We start from the raw sequence: 22,275 nt of genomic DNA on the forward strand, positions 1-22,275 counted from the left end.
TTAGGCTAAGTAAGGACACCATTTGAGATAGCCTGCTACCTCCCGTAGTAGCTTGGCACCAGTATCCAGGCCTATCTCCATAGCACAAGTCTACAGTATGTGCAACCACGCCCACAGCAACCCACTCGTGACACCACAAATGGACTCCACATGAGTTTGATAAAACGAGTATAAAGTTTATGCCAAAAGATATAAGATCAGACCACACGATACAAAAGTCAACATATAATAAAGGGTAATATTCGTTCCGGCTGGCTGGTAGGTTCAAGTCCCAGCCACCGCTTTTACAATGCTATGCTGGTCATAATGCTAGAATCACACACTTTGCAATGAACAAACAATAGTGCACTGCATAATGATACAATCCTGTGCTGGGCAAAGGAGAAATAATACAATGTGAAACGATACACCCCGGTACCTTGCAATGGGAGAAATGATGCAATGCGTACCGCTACAATCATGTACTGAGCAATGAAGGAATAATGCAATGCATCACACCCCAATCACGTACTTTGCAATGAAGAAATAATGCAATGCGCACCGCTACAATTATGTACTTTGCAATTAAGGAATAATGCAATGCGTAGCTACAATCATGTACTTTGCAATGAAGAAATAATGCAATGCGGGCGACTGCAATCCTGTACTTTGCAAGTGAGAAATAATGCAATGCGTAGCGCTACAATCGTGTACTTCTTTATGCAGAAATACTGTCAGGCATCATAAGACAGACCGGCAGTTTGTTAGCAGCAATATTGGCAATGTGTATTATGACAGTCAGCCTCTTCGATAACAGTTGCCCCCCACACGGATCAACAATGGCATAAAGCACAGCTTCCCACTCTGGCCCCAGTACTGCCCCTCCATTGGTCAGTACGGGTCCCACTCTGAGCCGAAGCAGAGACTCACTTTCTTCCGGTGCCTACGATGATCAGCGGATCACCTCCACAGTCCCAGGTTGCACCAAAGCACGCACACTGCTTTACTGAGACTTAATTCTCCTCCGATACACGCGCTGACCAGGAGCTTTTCAACCGCGCCTGCAGTGTACCACGACACGCACCCTGCGTGTCCAAATCTCACTCCATCTCCGATGCACACGCTGATCAGGCGCTCCTCACCAATGCCTGCGGTTCACCATGACATGCACCCTGCCCTTCCGAGACTCACTTCACCGTTGATGCACATGTCGCTCTTCACCAACGCCTCCTATGTACCACGACACGTGCCGAGCGCGTCCAAGTCTCGCTTCCTTCGTGAGTCCATGATCAGAGTGCACACCTTCCGAGGGTCTCAAGCTGCCACAACACGTGCCCACCCCGTCACTTGAAACACTCCGGAAACTTTTATGTTCCTGTGTTTCCAAACAGAAAGCCTCTCCCCCTAATCTCTAGATGCAGGGGAGCCTGGTGCCATTTCGACCCCTCCCTGGTTCAAGACCTCTCCCAGCTCCTTGCACCTCTCAGATCCAGACAGTCAAGCCACATTCAGCAGAGACACACAGAAATGCTTAAAGCACAAAACTCAGCCACTTTCCAAAAGTGGTTTCTGAACACACAGTGACAAAACCACTTTTTATAGAAAGATGTGTTATGACACTGTGAGTTCATACATACTAAACTTCACCTCTCCATTTTAATCTTATGGGAAACTAGGCTAACAAACACAATACCCAGCCTCCCCCATTCTGTCCTATGGGTAGTATGGCCTTTCACCAGTGAAAAACGAAATGGAGTGTTTTTCACGGCCAGGACATAACTCAGACCTCAGTATATGTCCTGCCTTTTATTTACACTACACCCTGCCCAGGGGCTACCCGGGACCTACCACAGGGGTGCCCACTGTGTACGCAAAAGGGAAACTAAGGCCTGACAAGTGGTTGTACTTGTCAGGCCAACATGCTAACTTAGCAAACTGCGCACAGGCCCTACAATGAAGTCCTGAGTTCCATTCTCTGCACACGTTAGCATTACTAGCCCTGGCACACACAGTGCACATCACTAGCACCCAAAGCATCTAAATTGGCAACTCTATGGCAGGAAAATGGTCTAGGGGGAAAGTAAAAAGTTTAGGGAACTTTAGCGATGAAGGCCAAGTCCTACTCATCCGGTAGGACCAACGCCTTGTCCTGACCTTTATCTGCCTCCTCTATCTTATCATCTAGTACTGAAAGAATAACGGATTCCATGAAAAGGGCGAAAACATGCTTGATGGGGTTCTGGAAAGGAGGAGCCTTCAATAAAGGAGCAGAGGTAATGGGCAATGTGGGCCTCCAGGATCTTGGCTCGGCAGGGGAGAAGGGAAATTGCATGGTATTTCGTAAAATAGACAGATCTTCCCCGGCTTTTTTAAAGGGAGGCAGAACCACTGCTTCTTTAAAAGTAAAGGGGGCCATGCCTGGCTCAGGGATACATGGAAACTCAGAAAAATGACTTTTTGGATTGAGGGCGGTAGATGTCGTTAGGGTAGCTAGATTTGACCTTTGTTAACAACTTTGACACAGCATCTCTAACAATTGAAGGAAAAGCATCAAGATGGAAGGGGTTCCTATCTTCCAGAGGAGGAGGGCTGTAAGGGGCACTACGAGGGATACTGTCTTTGATTATTCTAATCTTTTAGATGAAAAAAAGTTCTGTTCATCACACAAGGCTTGTGTGGTGACCACCGAGACATTCAGGCAGTCTGGAATTGATACTTCTGAGACTGTTTTAGATATTACTTTGGTTTTATTTTCAGAGTTTATAATTTTATTTGAAAAGTAAGTGGATTTGGCTTTCCAGATCAATTTCTCGTAGGACTTAAGCTGCAGGAGAAAGTTGTCCCTTTTTTCAGGGCCATATGCTTTGAGCCAATGTTTGGCTTGTTTAAGGTCATTTGAGAACCATTTAGATGCTTGTGGCGATGAATCGGAATTTGCCTAGTTATTATGACGGTAAGTTCCAATTCTATTAAGGACACGGAGGCGAGTATTATGCTTTCTACTCTCTTCGCTTTATTCTGAACAAAACACAGCAGCCAGAGAGATTTCACAGTAATCATGATACAATAACAATACACAAAAAACTACAACTCCCTACATCCAGGGAGGCATACTGTAACATAGTCCATAATCTGTTTCCATAACCATATTCAAAGTCCTCTGTCAACTTCCTCCCTTCCTCTTTCTTCGCGCATGTCACGCCATCACATCATTGGTCCTGTTTAGATCCGTCATTCCCTGAAAGAACCAAGTAAGGAGGTCAGAAATTGGAAACAGTTGACTGTATGCAATACCGCAGCAACATGTCAAATAATAGTCAGACCAAGAAGCCAAAGCCTTTACAAGAATAATAAAGAGAAAAATGATTACTTACAACCATACGGGTGGGTTCGCATCAATGGTGCCCCGGGCGGGATAATCCTCACCTCCTTGTCCTTAATAGAATTGGAACTTACCGTCATAATAACTAGGTAAATTCCGATTCTATGTCAGGACCGGAGTCTTCGGATTATGCTAGTTCAAAGCTTACTTACCACTAACTGTGCCATATTAACTACCGGTTTAAAATAAAACCTCTTGAAGTTAGAGTCCGAAGACCAGTCCGCCGCATGCATTATATCTTCCAAACGCGCTCCCAGCGCAAATGCCTTCGAGGCCATAGCACCTCTGGTGGAATGGGCACCAAACTGCTTTGTGTCAATGCCAACTTCTTGCATAACCCATCGCACCCACCTCGCTATGGTGGGAGAAGAGACCGCTTTGTGTGGCTTCTTGAGAGCAATCAAGAGTTGTCGCTCGCCCGGAGGGCGGAGTTCCTGCGTTAAATCCTCGTACGATTTCAGGCAGTCCATCACACATAATTTTGGCACGTCCCGAAAAGCCGGGTACGAAATTGCTCTTGTATGAGACTTAGTCCTGCGACCTATCGTAAACACAACCCCGTCCGGGGAAAAAGTCTGTGCCGAGATGTCCAAGGTGCGAATATCTGAAACTCTCCTGCAGGAGACCAAGCCTTAAAAGCATAGCAAGCTTGGAAGATAATTCTTTCAAAGATAAATATCTATTAGGTTGCCAAGAAAGAAACAAATTCAAGACCCTGTCGACGTCCCAAAGGACGGAATAACGAGGCTCCGGGGGTAACGATAATCTTACGCCCTGTAGAAGTCTGCAGACTATAGGATGTTCCCCAATTGGTGCTCCATCCAAAGGAACGTGAGCGGCCGAAACCGCGGACCTGATAGCATTAAAGGAGCGATATGCTAGACCTTCCGCCGGCAGGTCGGCGAAGAAATTTAAGCATGGAACGATTCCTGCGTCCACGGCATCCAGATCCCGTCGAAGACACCAACGAACCCATCGTGACCACGCGGATTGGTAACGCTTCGTGGTGTTGTCCGCCCAAGCCCTTGACAGGAGGGTCTCAGCCTGTTCCGAAAGTCCCGGCAACGACCACCGTCGCCTGAAAGTCGCCATACCATGAGCCGGAGGGTCCCCTGTGTGACTAGATGATGAGGCTCCCCGTCCGGGTTCCGAAGAAGTTGAGGATACAGGGGGAGTAGGATTGGAGAATCCCAGGAAAGTTCCAGAAGAACCGGAAACCACACTTGAGATCTCCAAAGGGGAGCTACCAGGGTCACCTCCGCACACTGCCGACGGATCTGGGCCGTCGTTCTCGTTATCATTGAAAATGGGGGAAACGCATATCCGTGTTCCACCCTCCAATCCTGAAGGAAGGCATCCGTGGCAAGAGCCATCAGGTCCGGCCTCCAACTGAAAAACCGTGGAACCTGATTGTCCAAACGGGAGGCAAAGAGATCCTCCGAAAAAACGAACCCAACAGAGTGTTCAACCATCGGAAGACCGGAGGGTCCAGCTTCCATAGGCTGGAATCGTAAAGGTGTCTGGAGTGCCAGTCCGCTATCTGATTGTGTTGACTCGGGAGATACTCCGCCGTCACCGATATGTGGTGATCCAAGCAGAACTCCCAAAAGTCTTTCGCCAGGTTCGCTAACGTCTGAGAACGGGGCCCCTCCAATCGATTGACATAGCGGACTGCGGAGATGTTGTCCATTTTCAGAAGCGCGCAAGACTGCACTCTGTCCCGGTCCAACAGCGTACCGCGAAAGAACCCGCTAGCAGTTCTAAGCAATTGATATGAAAATCCTACTTGTCTGCTGACCAAACACCTCCGGTGGAAAAATCTCCCCATCGGGCGCCCCAACCCAGTCTGCTGGCGTCGGACTCAATGATCAAATCCGGAATGGAGCCGAAGATCGTGCGGCCGTTCCAAGCCCCCATATGGGTGAGCCACCAAGCGATTTCCTACTTGGCCTCTGCGGAGAGCGGGACCACATGATCGTACGACCGACCCCTCCTGAGGTGATAGGCCTTGAGACGCTGCAGGGCCCGATAATGCAAGGGACTGGAAAAATCGCCTGGATCGAGGAGGACAGAAGGCCCACAATTCTGGCCAAATGACGTAGGGAGATAGTTGGTTTGGACACTGTTCGGCAGAGCTCATGGCGAATCTTCGCCATTTTCCGAGACGGAAGGCTTAGAGTCGCTCGAACGGAATCCACTACAAAACCTACAAAGGTGATTGACTGCGAAGGCTGAAGAATTGACTTCGCTGTGTTGATAACAAACCCTAGATCCTGTAAAAGAGATACGGTCTGTTGGAGTTGAAGCAATAGGATTTGAGGAGACTGGGCCATTAGAAGAATATCGTCTAAGTAGACGATCATGCGAATACCCCGCGCTCGGAGAAACTCCACCGCAGGGTGAAGCACCTTGGTGAAACACCACGGTGCCGAGGAAAGTGCAAATGGAAGGGACGTGAACTCGTACACCAGACCCCCCCAAGACAACTGCAGGAGCCATCGGTGGGGCGGATGAATGGGAATTGCCAGGTAGGCGTCCTTCAGATCCAGATGCGCCATCCAATTGGATGGTCGCAGCAAATCGCGCAGCAGATGGATCCCCTCCATCTTGAAATGGCGATACACTAACCAAATGTTGAATTCTTTGAGATTGATTACGGGTCGTCGACCCCCATCGGCTTTGTCTACCAGGAATATATTGCTGAGAAAACCGTGCGGGCGCAGAGTTGAGCGGCAAATGGCTCCTTTGCGCAGCAACTCGGAGACCTCTTCGTCGATCAACTGTGCGTCCCGCGGGCTGAAATGAAGTGGGCGAGGCCGCGTCTCCTGACGAGGGCTGTATAGAAATTCTACATGAAAGCCCCGACCAGTCTGAAGGACCCATGCATTGGATGTCAACGCCACCCAAGCCTCTTGAAAGCACGCTAGTCGCCGCCTATAAGAATCCGATTTGAGGGAAGGACACTTACTGCTTGAATTTCCGCCTCCGGAGTTGGATTTGAAACCTCCTCGGCCTCTGAAACGTTGTCCTCGCGTTGGATAAAAGTTGGTGTAGTTCGCGGTCGAAATATATTGGCCACGGCCAGAGCCTTGTCCCCTTGAAGGGTTTTGCTGGAACCCTCGGCCGGCCGAGCGGCCCCTACCTCGACCGGCCCCGCGGAAAACCCGCTGGGTAAACACTCTCTTAATACTGGATTGGGCCTTGTCCAATGATGTAAAACTAGATACAAATTTCCCCAGTTCCTTAGCGAATACCCCGCGCTCGGAGAAACTCCACCGCAGGATGAAGCACCTTGGGGAAACACCACGGTGCCGAGGAAAGTCCGAATGGAAGGGACGTGAACTCGTACACCAGACCCCCCCAAGAAAACTGCAGGAGCCATCGGTGGGGCGGATGAATGGGAATTGCCAGGTAGGCGTCCTTCAGATCCAGACGCGCCATCCAATCGGATGGTCGCAGCAAATCGCGCAGCAGATGGATCCTCTCCATCTTGAAATGGCGATACACTAACCAAATGTTGAATTCTTTGAGATTGATTACGGGTCGTCGACCCCCATCGGCTTTGTCTACCAGGAATATATTGCTGAGAAAACCGTGCGGGGCAGAGTTGAGCGGCAAATGGCTCCTTTGCGAAGCAACTCGGAGACCTCTTAGTCGATCAACTGTGCGTCCCGCAGGCTGAAATGAAGTGGGCGAGGCCGCGTCTCCTGACGAGGGCTGCATAGAAATTCTACATGAAAGCCCCGAACAGTCTGAAGGACCCATGCATTGGACGTCAACGCCACCCAAGCCTCTTGAAAGCGCGCTAGTCGCCCCCCTATAAGAATCCGATTTGAGGGAGGGACACTTACCGTTTGAATTTCCGCCTCCGGAGTTGGATTTGAAACCTCCTCGGCCTCTGAAACGTTGTCCTCGCGTTGGATAAAAGTTGGTGTAGTTCATGGTCGAAATATATTGGCCACGGCCAGAGCCTTGTCCCCTTGAAGGGTTTTGCTGGAACCCTCGGCCGGCCGAGCGGCCCCTACCTCGACCGGCCCCGCGGAAAACCCACTGGGTAAACACTCTCTTAATACTGGATTGGGCCTTGTCCAATGATGTAAAACTAGATACAAATTTCCCCAGTTCCTTAAGGAAGGGTTCACCAAAAAGGCCCCCTTGGGCCACGGCCCCAGCCTCCGAAGAAGCCAGATCCCCAAGTTTGGGATCTAATTTGATCAACAATGAGCGGCGACGCTCAGTTGAAAGAGCGCAATTCGCGTTCCCCATAAAAATGATGGTGCGCTGGGCCCAAATAGATAAGACTTCAGGGGAAATTGTCGAACCTGTCACCTTAGCCTCCATGTCTAAAATTTTAGCCAATGGAGCGACGGCATCAAGGAGTTTGTCCTGACAGGACCTATCAATGCCCTTCCGGGGATCTTTGACATATTTTGCCAAAAAGGTGGCCATTTTGGAATCCAAATCTGGCGTAAACGCGATCTTACCCGGCAAAGAGTGTCTCGGACACTCTGCCCTCAAGCAACTCCGCGCCTCCTTCTCCAGAGGTGTGCGGAGACGGTTTGCCAGGAAACGAACAACCTTATCTGCCGGGACCCAAGCTGAGGACCGAGGATGCATAATATCATCGGGATTCAGCATGTCAGCATCCTCTGTCGGAGTTGGACGCCAAGGACGGGATGACCCCCCTTCCTCATCGGTATCCCCCTGGGTGTCATTGTCCGTCGCCGGGGATGGGGGGTCCAGGAGATCTTGGGGCAGAGCCTCTGATCGAGCGACGGGAACAGACGGGGCCGCCTTCGCTAAAAACGCCGACTTAAGACACGCAAAGGCATCTACATCTACACCATCTGGATGCTGCTTTTTGGGGGTGGGGGGGTACCCTCCTGACCTTCTCCAGGGGTCGGCACAATGCCCCCACGCGCCACCGCCTACCTATTACACTCCTGTACTATTCTGTCAGAGAGGCGTTGTTCCATAGGCCCCACTACTTCATTAACCACCCGGTATATGGAATCATCAACTGCGTCAAAGAAGTCATCACTATACGGTAGGTACTCACAGGGAACACAACTACAACCCAAGGTCTCTGGTAAGAAACAGAAGAATACACCTCAAACTCGCAGGTCAAAAGTTTTTTTAGAGCAGGCCAGTGGCTGCAAGAATTAGGGTAGCCCAGAGGGATAGAAATAGGGCTGCACCACAACCCACAACGCGCAGAAACCCTCAGGGACAACCTGACCGGTTATCTACCTCCCCAGCGCATTGAAAAAGAGAATGTGTGCCCAGCAACGTATGTAACGCCCGCGCAATGCGTGGGATTTGGCAAGGTGCATACAGCGCTGTTGTGAAGCCCGTCAACCGCGATTACAATACTGCACTACGGACAACCGCCGGGGCGTTCAAATCAGCTGAGGGCTACAATCCGCGATGCGGACGTCAGGGTGAGGCAGCAGGGGCAAGGCTTCGATGACCGTTACTCTCGCGGCGCGCTCCTCATCTGAAGAGACGCGACGCGAGAGCAACGAGACGTACGAGTCCCCCTAGTGGCTGTAAAGGACGCCGCACCAGCAGGGAAGCCGGCCGCGTAAGGAGCGAGAAGCGTTCCCGCGGCCGGCAAGGGGATCTGATAAGCAAAAACAGCAATATAGAACCCCACAGCGCTACCAAGCAAAACAAAGTGCATTAATCATTACACATTCAAATATACCATAAAGTCATAAGAGAAAAACCAAAGAGCACTTAACTGGCTGCGAAACAGCGAAGAAAGAGGAAGGGAGGAAGTTGACAGAGGACTTTGAATATGGTTATTGAAACAGATGGTGGACTATGTTACAGTATGCCTCCCTGGTTGTAGGGAGTTGTAGTTTTTTGTGTATTGTTATTGTATCATGATTACTTTGAAATCTCTCTGGCTGCTGTGTTTTGTTCAGAATAAAGCGAAGAGAGTAGAAAGCATAATCTGAAGCCTCCGGTCCTGACATTGAATTGTCTTCATTCTACACAGAGGGTTTTGCATATCGTGAGCTTTTCTGAGCAAGTTCGTCATTACCTCCTCAAAATTCCCAATGCACTCACTCTGGGTGGAAGGGGACTGTTTCGGAGAGTTTCAAAAGGCATTGAGATCAAAGTTTTTACAACTCCTAGACAAGGTGTCAGGGCACGGGGTGGTTTTCTGAGAGAGGGAATGCACATCATAAATTGAATAAAGTGTTGGCCCGACCAACAACAGAAGGTGACATAGAAATTGGAAATTGAAAGATTCAGTGACTAGATTTGATCTAAAATATGGCCCTTGACATGGGGGGCCGTGGACACCTTCTGGACGAATTCAAACTAGTCAGCTGCTCAGTCAGATGAGCAAACTGCGGCATATGGCCTGGGGGTTGGTAGAACTGGGGGTCTCTAGTTGGCAGAGGTAGGTACCTTTGACCAAATAGGGACCCTTGCTTCTAAGTCAGGGAAAGGGGATCACACTACTGGATAACCCCTGCTCACCCCCTTGGTAGCTTGGCACGAGCAGACAGGCTTATCTCAGAGGCAGTGTGTTAAGCATTTGTGAACACATACAGTAATACAGTGAAAACACTACAGATGGACACCACACAGGTTTTATAAAAATAAGTATTCTTTATATAGACTTAACACAAGACCACAAACAACAAAAATCCACAATACTGTACTCAAAATTGACTTAAAGATGGTAGAATTAACTTAGTTCAAGTTGATGGTAAATGCAACACAGTTCTCACAAAAGTACCTGGATGTGTAACGCAAAATAAACAAAAGGCTCGCAGCGTTGGAGATGCGTCAGTTCCTTGCTTCGGGGGAGACGATGCATCGCGCCTCAATGCTTGCACAGAGTAGGGGATGCGTCTTGATCCTTACCGGAGAGGAGGTGATGCGTAGATTCTCATGCTGCAGCCTGGTTGCGATGCGGCAAGATGGCGCCTCGATGCGATGTGACAATCCGGCATGATGCAATAAGATGGCGCCCTTGATGCGACGATGTTGAGACAATGCGGCCACGCCCTGGCAGCCTTGCGGTGACTCTGTACTTTGGAGCCGCGACAGGCCCTGCGACATGCTTCTCCGATGATGCGACGGTGACCCTTACGGTTGCCACGCGCTTCTCCGGTGATGCGACAGCAGACAGCTACGACGAAGATATGCTTCCGGGAGATGCGGCGGCGGCACGCTTCTCCGGCGATGCGACGGCTACCGCTGCGGTGGCGACACGCTTCTTCTTGTTGTGTCACGTGCCCAGCGACACGCAGGCTTCTGCAGATAGAATTCAAAGAAAGGAAATTCAGAGGGGCGCTGGTGGTGATGTCTAGTGTCCCTGAGACTTCAGCAGAAGGCAAGCACAAGTTCAAGCCCTTGGAGAAATATTCTGCAAGATGATGAAGTACACATAAAAGTTCCTTCTCCTCTCCTTGGCACTGAAGACACCACTGTAGGCCAACCCAGCAACACAGCACACTGGCAGGGAGGCAGTCCACTCCTACAGCTTCCTTTGGTTCTTCTCCTTGGCAGAGGTTTCTTGTTGTTGTTCCAGAAGTGATCTAAAGTATTGAGGTCTGGGTCTCCATATTTATACTGCTTTTCTCTTTGTTCTCTGAAAGCAGAGAGGCCTTTGCCTAGTCCAAACCAGTTCTGGTCAGTCCTGGAGCACTTTGTTGACAAGACTCCTTCTTTCCTTCCACAGTGTAGGCCAGGGACATCAGACGCACCACAGGAGGTGGAGCCAGCATTGTGGAGGGAAGGCACAGCCCTATTCAGGTCCCAGGTGCAGGTTCCTCCCACCCATCTACATGCAGATCTCTCTATTCAACCCTGTGCTGACTCACCCTGTCTCCTGGAATTCCCCAGCCCCTGTCACTCAAACTCGAGACACACAATATACAACCTAGCAGAGGCAGGCTTGGACAGTTAAGCAAGAAAATACCTACTTTCTAAAAGTGGTATTTTCAAACACAGAATGTTAAAACCAACTTCACTAAAAGATGTATTTTATCATCCTGAGTTCAGGCATACTAAACTTGAATTTCTACCATGTTCCCTGGTTCAGTTAGGATTATAGGATGTAATAATCAAACTGCCCATTCTGGCCTATGGGATGCAGGTAGCCTTGCAAAAGTGAAAAACAAAAATGGTTGTAATTCACTATTAGGACATGCCACACACACCAGGGCATGTCCTACCTTATAATTACAATGCACCCTGCCCTTGGGCCTACCATAGGGGTGTCTGATATGAAGAAAAGGGAAGGTTTAGGGACTGGCAAGTAGGTGCACTTGGCCAGTCAACATGTCAGTCAGGGACCGCACACAGGCTCTGCAACGGCAGGCCTGAGACACACTTTACAAGCTGCTTCTGTGGGTGGCACAACCAGTGCTGCAAGCCCACCAGCAGCATTTGATTAACAAGCCCTGGGCACACATGGTGCACTGTACTAGGGTCTGACAAGTAAATCAAATAACCAAATCATGGAGTCACTAATCAATACATCAATTTAACATAGGGAGAGCATATGCACTTTAGCACTGAATAGCAGTGGTAAAGTGCCCAGAGTCATAAAACAGCCAACAACAGGTCAGAAAAAATACAGGAGGGAGGCAAAACGTTTCAGGGATGACCCTGCAAAAAGGGCCAAGTCCAACAGGGGTCTATATAAAATGAAACAATAGGATATACAACAGCTGACCAGGGTCAAGAACCTCAATTCCACTAGTTGCATATATCAAAAGTCGAGTGCAACAACTCCCCGCATCCGCTGTTGAGAGATGCCAAATTAATAAACAAGTCCAAAAAAATGGAAGTTGCACTCTAATAGGAGTCGAACAGGAAACACACTTGTGGTCCAAATAAGTTCTTCTTTTTATTCACAGTTGTTTTGTTAAAACCGGCACACAGCCAACGCGTTTCGTTTCCCAGTGCCACGGGAACTTCGTCAGGGATTACTAGGAATATCAAAACAGTTTCTGAGAGAACACAGTATTTCAAGTTCAGTGCTTGAAGTGTATTCAAACACTACTACGAATACTTCAATTCAATCAGTCCATGTAATTCTGAAGCATAAACCAGTAATGAAGACTATTCAACTTCTTTCAAGTAATGGCTCCTAATAGTCCACGAAAGCAGGTATATATAAAACCCGAAGTGGTCCCTTAATAAAGGGAGAGTAAGATCTTACACCGTCAAAAGTTATCATGCTTTCCGACATTCCTTTATCGCCGACGAGATATCAATAGCGGGCTCTATTTGTACCCGTTTATCATTACATGTGTGAAACTACTGCTTCTGCATTTGCGATTCACTGTTCAACTCCTATTAGAGTGCACCTTCCATTTTTTTTAACTTGTCTATATAAAATGATACATATCAGAGAGTATGTGGGGGAATCAAATTTAATTACCATATTTTTTCTGCTGATGAAATGGGTAATGGGTGAGTTTAGTGAATTTTGACTGTTTTTTTTTTATAATCCCTGTGACTCCCCCACCTTTTTTGCCATGAGGTCTGTTCAGATTCAAAATATAAAAATTGTCTGGGAGAGCTGCTAAAACCTCATGCATGGAATCCTAAGTTAACGAGGTTCCTGTCAGGAACAATGCATCAGGGTATTTTGAGTCGAGAAGGTCATATATCTCAAGGTGATGTTTAACCAGAGAGTGTGTGTTAATATAATCAATGTTTAAATCTTTGTTAGTAGATTTTAGCGATGGGGAGAGGAACGTTTCCACCATAGTAGCCTGCCTCAAGTCTTTCTAGGGGTAAGGGGTGTGGCAGATTGCAATTTAAAATGCCTAAATCCAATGTATGCAACAAAACGTCCTCCAAATAGAGAATGTTGGCTCCAAGAGCTTTGAGATCGATGGAGTAAGTTGAAATTTGGGCATGGTGGTTGGCCCCTGGGTTCGGGCAGCCGCAGACAGGCACGGACTGGCTTGTTACAACTGTGCATAGTCCAATGAAAAGGCAAGCACACTACTGCTGCCACCATCTAGCTAAGGGCCCAGAGCTTTAACAGACTCCAATAATCATTTGTTCTTCAGTGGATCCCTTATGACCGACAAGACCATGCATAGGCATCTGGGACTAAATATAACCTAAATGCATTCCCTAAAGTTCCACTAAGTGCTTCCATCAGTGGATGTAACTTTGGTATTGTGAGCCTATGTCCTCAAACTTTTGGTGAGGTGCTCCTCTCTGAATGTTCAATTTACAGTTTGTAACCTCCAGCAACTCCTAAGAGGATGTGTGGTAAAAATAATGAAGAAAAATCTTCACTGTGCCTTTGGCGTAGCAGATACATCTCTACACATAAATGTGTTTGAACTGAAGGTAGTTTTCTTAGTATTGAAAGACTTTGGAACAGTGGTAAGCTTTATAGTGGTGTTGATCCATACAGACAAGTCTACAGCGCACAATCATATAAATAAACAAGTGTCATACCATTGACTGGGTGCAGAAGCCAATTGCATGTTCCATAGAAAGGGTTTTTTCTCAAGTCTTCGGATACCTTCAGGGAAAATGTACTGTCAAAATTCTTCTAGATTCCTAAATTAATGACTTCTCATCCTCAACTGAGAAAACCTTCCACATTCCTGACATCAAATATGCCTTGTTCTTCAATCTGTACTGAAGTAGAGATCTGCTTTCATTAGACCTGCTTTCTATGAAACTTCATAGCCAAAACTGCTGGTTGCTAAGGCAACCATTTCCATATTGATAGCGTTGGATATGACCTATTCCTAAACTCAGCATTGAAACAATCCTCCATCCAGTGTTAGAGCCCACTTCGTAAAGTCTAAGGTGGTGCTGGCGGCCTCCTCCATGCATGCACCTGCCAGAGGCATGTGACATGAAGCTGTGTGGGCTATCCCACAAACATAATGTTATCAGTATGGTTTCAAGGAATTTTCGTGGAGTGATACAAAGTTTCGCTGGGAACATCTCTGCAACTTGTTTGTCTGTGTCTTATGATTATAACTATGCCAATATCTTCCTCCTTTCCGCAGTCTCGATTGGTGTGGAAACTGCCCACAGGCTGAGATTGCAAAACAGCCAGGATTTAGTGCTGGTGGTGCCCAGTGCCACAATATTTGTTGGCACCCAATGACCACAGATTTCCTCACTACCACCCTTTAACAGTGCCCCTCAAGTCTCCATAACCACTCTCTCTCAGACGCATTAAATTCATTTTATAACACCACTCATATCACTGTAGGGCGTCAGAGCACTTTATATCACACAGACTACACAGAGACAATCAATCATAAGTATGTATATAAGTGTTTAATAAATGTTACGTAAGACAGAGGACTCCAGGTGTAGGAGCCACATGTCATCCATACCAGTAGACAGCATTGTTTAATAGTGCTTGGTCTGGAGAAGCACAAACTCAGAATTTCAAATGTACCACCATGGTTGGGGGGTTCTCTTCAATAACCAGAATTTATTTCTATCCGAATGAGCTCTTTTTCCAACATTAGAATAAGATAGACTGGGGAAAAAATCCTAACGCTCTAATCTATACCTTGTAGTCTGCATGCAGTAATTTCATGACTGTTAACAGCTCACTATTCTAAGTTAGGATTTTAACTTATAAACTGCAAGTAACAGTAATCCACTGACCTATTCACATTATATGCACTTTGTGATCTGCATGGCACATGTTCTTTGCAGCAGACATATTAACCAACTGTGCTACCTTACCCTGAGTCAAAACTCCCAATAGACAAATCTCTAGAAAGAACATTAATCACCGGAGTTATCTTAATATTTATATTGTTGACTGAAACTTGATGGAGGCCAGGAACGCGGCAGCAGGTGCTTTTCAAACCGTAATATACTGGCAAGCACGACGCCCGCACCCGAAATCAACGCCCGGTGCGGTGGAACCTGTCTAAGCGCCCTAGAGCCGGATCTGGTAAGAGTAGATTAACATTACCTTTATGATGGCTGTTCATTTCAGAGGGTAGGCCATTAGCCATTTTAAACTACCTCCTGTCTAAGATATTGCCATAGGCCAGTGAATTCAAACTGTTGAGATTAAAACGGTCCCATGCATTGTTCAAGAGAGACTGCACCCTGGCTCTGAGTCTCCATATAGCAAATCTCTTTTTCAGCTTACCAGGCTGTAAAAGACTGACAGTGGTGAGAACGGCTGGTCTTTTTACCTATTGCCTGCAAAGGTAGAATGGCTCACTGGCCTCTTCTGCTAAAATTTGTCTGCTTGTCCTCCAGTCAATCCAGGTCCTTCACTTCAGCCTTGCGAGGCCTGGATGTGGTATATCATTCATCTATATGTGTGTATTAAGTTCAGTGTGGAGAAAATGTTCTGTGCTTCACTTTTGCTGTCTACTCTGGAATCATTTTAAATCTTCTGTGTGTGAGTGAAAAAATAAGATACTGGTTGGAGTGAGCCTTCCTTATGGATTGCAGGACTGTTCCAAGGCATTCCTGAAGCCCTTTTAATGGGACTAAAGTCTAGTGTAGAGAGGCAGTTAGGAGACAGAGGGCCCCTTTGCAGTATAGGTATAGTTTTTGCCCCCTTCATGCTTCATTCTTCACCATTGGTGTTACCACCAACAAGTTTAGAGGTAGCTGACCGATGAAGCCTCTCCTTCTTTTGAATGTTTGTATTTGGTCCCTTAGACAGGGAGCTCCTAGTGCCAGCCCTCCATACTGCTGACACTAAAGGAAAAAAGCATATGTCCTGAAAAATGTGTGAGGAATGCACAAAAGTCAAGGACAGCCTGAAACCGGTCCCAGAGCTGGGCCTGTGAAATATACAATCATTTGCTGCAAACTTGGCATGGGGCAGAAACCCCAAGTCATTGTGAGAGGATTTCTCATTTACAAGTGCCAGGGGTCCCACACAAGTGGAGGCAGGCAAAGAAAGATCTATGAACTTCAGGTATGGATGTCCATAGCTACCAACTCACCTTTCCAGGTACAGGAATAGTAACATTCTGGGGGCACCTTAGAGGTGCCCCCAGAAAACCTACCAACTACTAGTGTGTTGACTGACTGATATTGACAAGCCGCCCACTATAGACAGGTTTGTGACCTCCTGAGGTGAGAGCCTTCGCTTTCAGAGGCCAGGAGCAAAGCCCACTCTGGGAAAAGATGTTCACACCTCATCCAAGCAGGATGTGCTTTCCAGACCAGGAAGCTTCAAAGGCACTGTGGCCTTTGTTATGTGACCCAGGCCTCTCCAGGTATTGGAGATGCCCACCGCCCACACCTCGTCCTGACCCCACTTTTTGGTGGCAAGACTGGTGGAAAATTTGTAAGATTAGGAGTTGTGCCCACATTTAGCCAACACCACCCCTAGGATGGGCCAGCAGATGTGGACCGCACTTTTCAGATTCCTCCATCTTGTTTTGGACTGGATTAAGCATTCTAGGGTCACAGTTATGCCCATTTCCCACAGGAAGTTCTCATGTAGCGGGGGTAGACACCCTAAAGGTAGGTAGCCTATTGTCTAGTACCTGTCACTACCCATAAACACCCTTAAGTTGAGTATTTAGGTGGCACCCCTTAAGACAAGAACTCAGAATTAATGAATCAAGAGAAGTGAGATGATGAAGAGTCACTACTTGGTGAGATATGCAGCAGAACTGTGGACTTCTAGCGCAAAATCCTGCCCATCCTCCGCCCTCTCTTGACGATCATTATAGAGTGACTCATCCTACAGACTGGAGAACTCTCAAAACCTTGGGTAGCCTGCCAGGACTTTTAAAATTGCCTACAGTCTCCATTGGAGTAAAGGTGCTACTACCCTGTAGGTCACAGACATCGACAAACAGAGTCCGGTCCATTGCCTTGCAGCTCCCTGGCTTGATCGATGCTGCAGATGACTAGGAGAATGTACTCATGCTCTGGAAGGTCAGATCTGTCTCTCCACAGAGTGTGAAAACACCAGAACCAACCGGAGCCATGTAGCAAAAACTCCCGGGGTACCAGACACCAAGTACCAAACCTCAACAGTGAGAGTCCAGTCCGGACTCCCATTGCACCAGGACCAAACAGGCATTGAGGGATGTCAGCATCACTAAGACACACTTTGTGAGTGGCCCAGTTGCCTTGATTTTGTCCCTGCCAGCTGTTTATCTCTGACCAGAAGGAGGATCTTTGGACATCCAGCCCAGCCTAACTAACCACTCCGCGTCCGAGCCGCCCTGCCCGGGTCCCGGCATGCCCCCTCGCTCCAAGACCCCTTGTGACCCAAGCCCTCATTTGGGAGGGCTCGGACTTGTCCCCAACTTCCCTTGTACAGCCGGTTTTTGGGTGGCCCCCCCTTCACATTAGCGCACCAGCTGCCAACTTCACCAGCACCCTGTTCCTAGCAGAACCCAGGCAGTTCCCAAAGAACTCCTGGTAGTTCCTTGGACCTTGGCCCACTACAACTCTAAACCCTGAAGGTGATTCCCTGGAACTGACTGTACCTATCTTTATGCATCTCTGACTTTTCCTTCCATATGATTGCATTGTGTTTAAAGGCGCAACACTTTTAAAGCTTTACTTACCTCTACGAATTGTTATTGAAAACACAGAATTAAGTTCTTGGTTTTGAAACATATATAAAAATAAATTTATTTTTCTAAAATGGTCTCAGATTTATTCTTTGAGTGTGTCTCGTTTATTGCATCTGTGAGTTCAACAAATGCTTAGCACTAAACTCTGATAAGCCTAACTGCTCCCCCACACTACCACAAAAGAGAGCATTAGTTGTATCTACTTTAGCTTCTGCAAACTGAGGACTCACTGGACTCAGCCAGATTCCTACATTAGTGAATCAGCTGTGGGGTCTGTGACTTTGCATTTGCTGATACCACTTGGACTGAAAAACATATGTTAGGATTTGTTCTAGCTATAAATAAGTCACAAATTTAGTGTGCTGATGAGTACCACAGGGGATGCGGCTAAGAAGGTCAACCTTACACCCTACCTGCAGCTGAAAAAAGCAGTTAAGGACTCTCTATGAAGAGTACAAAATAAAAACTGCCTCAGTCTACTACTGCATCGCTTCAGAATCTGTTGGCAGAGTATGAGCTGGACCATCCTTCGGATAAGGCCCCCAACCCTGAGAACCAGGGTGAAACAAGTGAGAAGAATGACCCAGACATGCCCTTACATGACGGAGAGGTTACACCACCTCTGCCCCCTGCCCCCTGACCAACCTAATGTGCCAAGGGCCCCTGATTCTAGAGAGGATGGCTCAGGTCGCTTAAGGCACACTGAAGATCTCCCAAAAGAGGAGATCCTTCTGGAGAGATCGGCCTGCAGAATTGCCCTGGAAGACAGGATACTGGCCATTTAAATGAAAAGCGCAGACCTGGGTTTAGCACGCATGAATGGTGGCAGCACCATAATACCTAAGGACTGAGAGGAAACCTTTGCCCCTTATCCCTAAAGGAATTTCCCCAAAATGTACAGATGGTGATGACATCACAAAATGGTTTACACATTTCAAGAGAGCTTTTAGCATGAGAAGGGTCAGCCAGAATCATTGGGACTCTCCTTTGGGAACTGTTCTCTGGTAAGTACAGGGATAGACTCCTTACTTTGAAGGAGGCAGAGGTTGAGTCCTATGAGCACAAGAAGGGTACCCTGATTGAGGGCTTTGGACTCGCCATTCAAGAATATAGGAATACGTTCAAAGGGACTCAAAATTTTGAGTCAATCCTGGATTAATTCTGTAGACTTTTCAGTAAAGACACCAGGTGGTTGGTTACAAGGAAGCCAAGAGTGTGACTATGATGGGATGCATCATTTTATTATGAAAGAACATCTGATGAGTAACTGTGTTTCTGAAACATTGCACCAATATTTAGTAGACCTAGTTCCAAATTCTCCCTAAGAATTGAGAAAAAAGGCAGACCACTGGGTCACGACTAGGGTGACTAAAACTACCACTGGTGGGGTGACCAGAAGAAAGTAGTTACGAAATCACCCCATGGTAAAAAGGGTGAACATTCTAAGGATGAAAGTAAAGAGTCTTCTAAAGGCCCCCAATAACCTGCTAAGGAGGGTGGGCCCCAAACCTCTGCACGACCAAAAACTGGGTACCAAGGTAAGAAATGGGATCCCAAAAAGGCATAGTGTTACAACTGTAAACCGTCTGGACACCAACTAGAGACTCTGCCTGTCCCAAAAAGAATACCCTTAGTACTGCTCCAGTTAGCAATTGAATATCAATTCTCTAGGTGGGATCCCTAGTGTGCCCTGAGCACATCAAAGTGCACACAGAAACTACACTAGTCTCTGAGGGTGGGGGGACTTTGCAACCTTAGCTGTGTGGCCACTAATATGGAAAAATAGAAACAATAGCCCTTGATTCATGAGATTAGGGTAGAAGCCCTGCAAGCTACAGGTGCAAGTGTCACCATGGTGACTGAAAAACTGGTATCTCCAGGACAGTACCTGACTGGACAGACTTATCCAGTCACCAATGCTGATAATGTCACAAAGGTCCATCCAATGGCGATGGTGTCCTTGAAATGGGGCGAGATTACTGACCTGAAACAGGTAAGGTAAGAAAAGTGGGAAACCAGCTTCTGAACTACCACCAGCTCAGGTCCCTTCTCCTCAAGTAGAATACCTGCCAGCTCCAGAGGAAACTGTGCCCTGGGAACTTGGGCCTTACATTGCTCACTGAGTATCCGGAAGTCTTTGTCTGAATGCTCATGTTCTGCATACCAGATTTCAACCTGTTCTCCTCTCCTTCCAGCAGCTTCCTTAAGGTGGCAATCTCAGTGTCCAGGGCAAGCTTAACATTCATCGACTCCTGGTATTCGCGCAGCTGGTGCACCATGTCCTGCTTGGCCTTGTTCAGGGCTGCCTCCAGCTCGCCCAGTTTAGACCTGGCATCTTTGACAGCAAGTTCTCCACGTTCCTCATCCTCAGCGATGGGTGCTTCCAGGTTGGCACAGAAGTTCAAAGTGGGAAAACCTACTCCATTCTATGACACTTCTCTGTAAGTGCAAAGCAGGCTTGGCAAAAGGATATTCTATCTCCTTTTGAGTTTTTCAGGCAGTTCCATGATCATGCCTTTAATGGTCTTGTTGAATCTTTTAACCAGGCCATTAGTTTGTGGGTGATATGGGGTAGCCAACTTGTAAGTCACTCCACATTCACTCTACGTGTGCTTTAGGTAACTAGAAATGAGGTTTGTACATCTGTCTGACACCACCTTCTTAGGGAAACCCACCCTGATAAACATACAAATGAGGGCCCTAGCCACTGCAGGAGAGGTGGTAGTCCTGAGGGGGGATTGCCTCAGAATACCTGGTAGCAAGATTCACTACTACCAGCATGAATCTGTTCCTGATGAAGGTTGAGGGTCATGGGGACTGACAATGTAAATCCCTACCCTTTCAAAGGATACCCCAACCATTGGAAGTGGTATTAAGGGGGCCTTTGAGTGACCACCTGCTTTGCTTCTGGCATTCAATCAGCTGACAGCCAATGAAATGGCTGCAAAACATTCGTCCTAGAGCCTGCCAAACAGTAAAGTCCAGATGCGATGCTGAAGGGTCGAGGATGCCTGTTCCCAGGCACTTCTTGCATCTTCCATACGTCTTCTGCAAATATATGTTCTTTCTTTCATGCTCCTCTGAAAGGAGGCTTCTCTGAGAGGGCTGATTTTATGCAATAAAACTTCTTTTTTGTTTAAAAAAAAATAAAAGAAAATTAACTTCTGTTTGGACATCCTGTGAGGGGACCACTGTGTCTTGTTAAGGAAAGCTGGGAGAAATCTAAGAAGTCTAAACAAGATATTGCCGACTATGTACTAGGCCTACCTTTCAGGATGACAGAGTACATAGGCAAAGCAAATAAACACCTAGAGGCCAGCCAAGAGATTCAAAAACTCTGCTATAACCAAAAGGCTGCAGTGGAGGAGTCTGTGGCTCCTAGGGCCCTCCAGGATACATGGAGTGGTCCCTAACCTATCCTTGAAAGAAAATATGAATTTACCTATTTATTTGATCTTGGCACTAGCAGGAACCCCAAAAGGGTCATCCATGTTAACTGCCTTAAGCTTTTCCATGACAAGTGACTACGCTGATGGTCACTGATGAGAATCAGGAAGCAGAGAGTGAACCGCTCTCTGACCTCCTCTCCAGCAGCCCCACAGATGGAACAAAAGATGGACTTGTCTACTTATACATCCTCTCTGCCCAACAAAAATCTGACTGCAGGCAAGTCCTGGACCAGTATGCTGGGCTCATCTACTTAACCCCTGAATAGACACACTGGTGTACCCATGATGTGGACTTTGGGGACTGCTTGCCTGTAAAAAACAAGGTATATTGACATTCTGACCATGTTTAGGGGAACGTCAAACCTGAAGTCAGCAAGATGTTGGAGTTGAGAGTTATTGAACCCTTTGATAGCCCCTGGGCTAGCACAGTGGTCTTAGTCTCCAAACCTCACTCCAAGGCTGGGGAATCAGAAACGAGGTTTTTCTGGACAACAGAGGTCTTAATGCTGTTACCAAGACAGATGTTTATCCCATACCAGAGAAAATGAGTTGAAAGACAAGCAGCCACATTTCTCAGCACCTTTCACCTTCACCTCTTACCTGACATCAGGGTATTGGCAAATTGGCCTGACTTCAGGAGCAAAGGAAGAGAAAGCATTCCAGATGGGCATTATAAGTTCATTGTTATGCCCTTTGGCTTAAATAAAGCCCCTGCCCCCTTGCAAAGGTTGGCGAACCAAGCCCTTTCTGGACTGGAGGCTTTTAGTGCAGCATATCTTGATGATATTGCTGTCTGTAGCGTCACCTGGCAGAATCAGCTGATCAACCTTGGCATGGTTTTTTAAGCCCTGCAGATTGCAGGGCTCAATATCAATGCATCAGAATTCCATATAGGGCAGGGCACATTTGTATACTTGGG

General features: G+C 47.3%; 1 protein-coding gene and 1 pseudogene across 1 annotated transcript in view; both read left to right on the forward strand.

Annotated features, from left to right (window-relative positions):
- LOC146860815 (transmembrane protein 115-like) overlaps positions 1-20,352 on the forward strand; it is a 60,111-nt pseudogene extending 39,759 nt beyond the window's left edge.
- The window catches only part of LOC146860813 (sperm-specific sodium:proton exchanger-like), a 4,738,575-nt gene that overhangs the window by 741,203 nt on the left and 3,975,097 nt on the right, over positions 1-22,275 (forward strand). The window lies entirely within an intron of this gene.

This window comes from Triturus cristatus, chromosome 3_1, assembly GCF_964204655.1.
Source record: "Triturus cristatus chromosome 3_1, aTriCri1.1, whole genome shotgun sequence".
Lineage (NCBI taxonomy): Eukaryota > Metazoa > Chordata > Amphibia > Caudata > Salamandridae > Triturus > Triturus cristatus.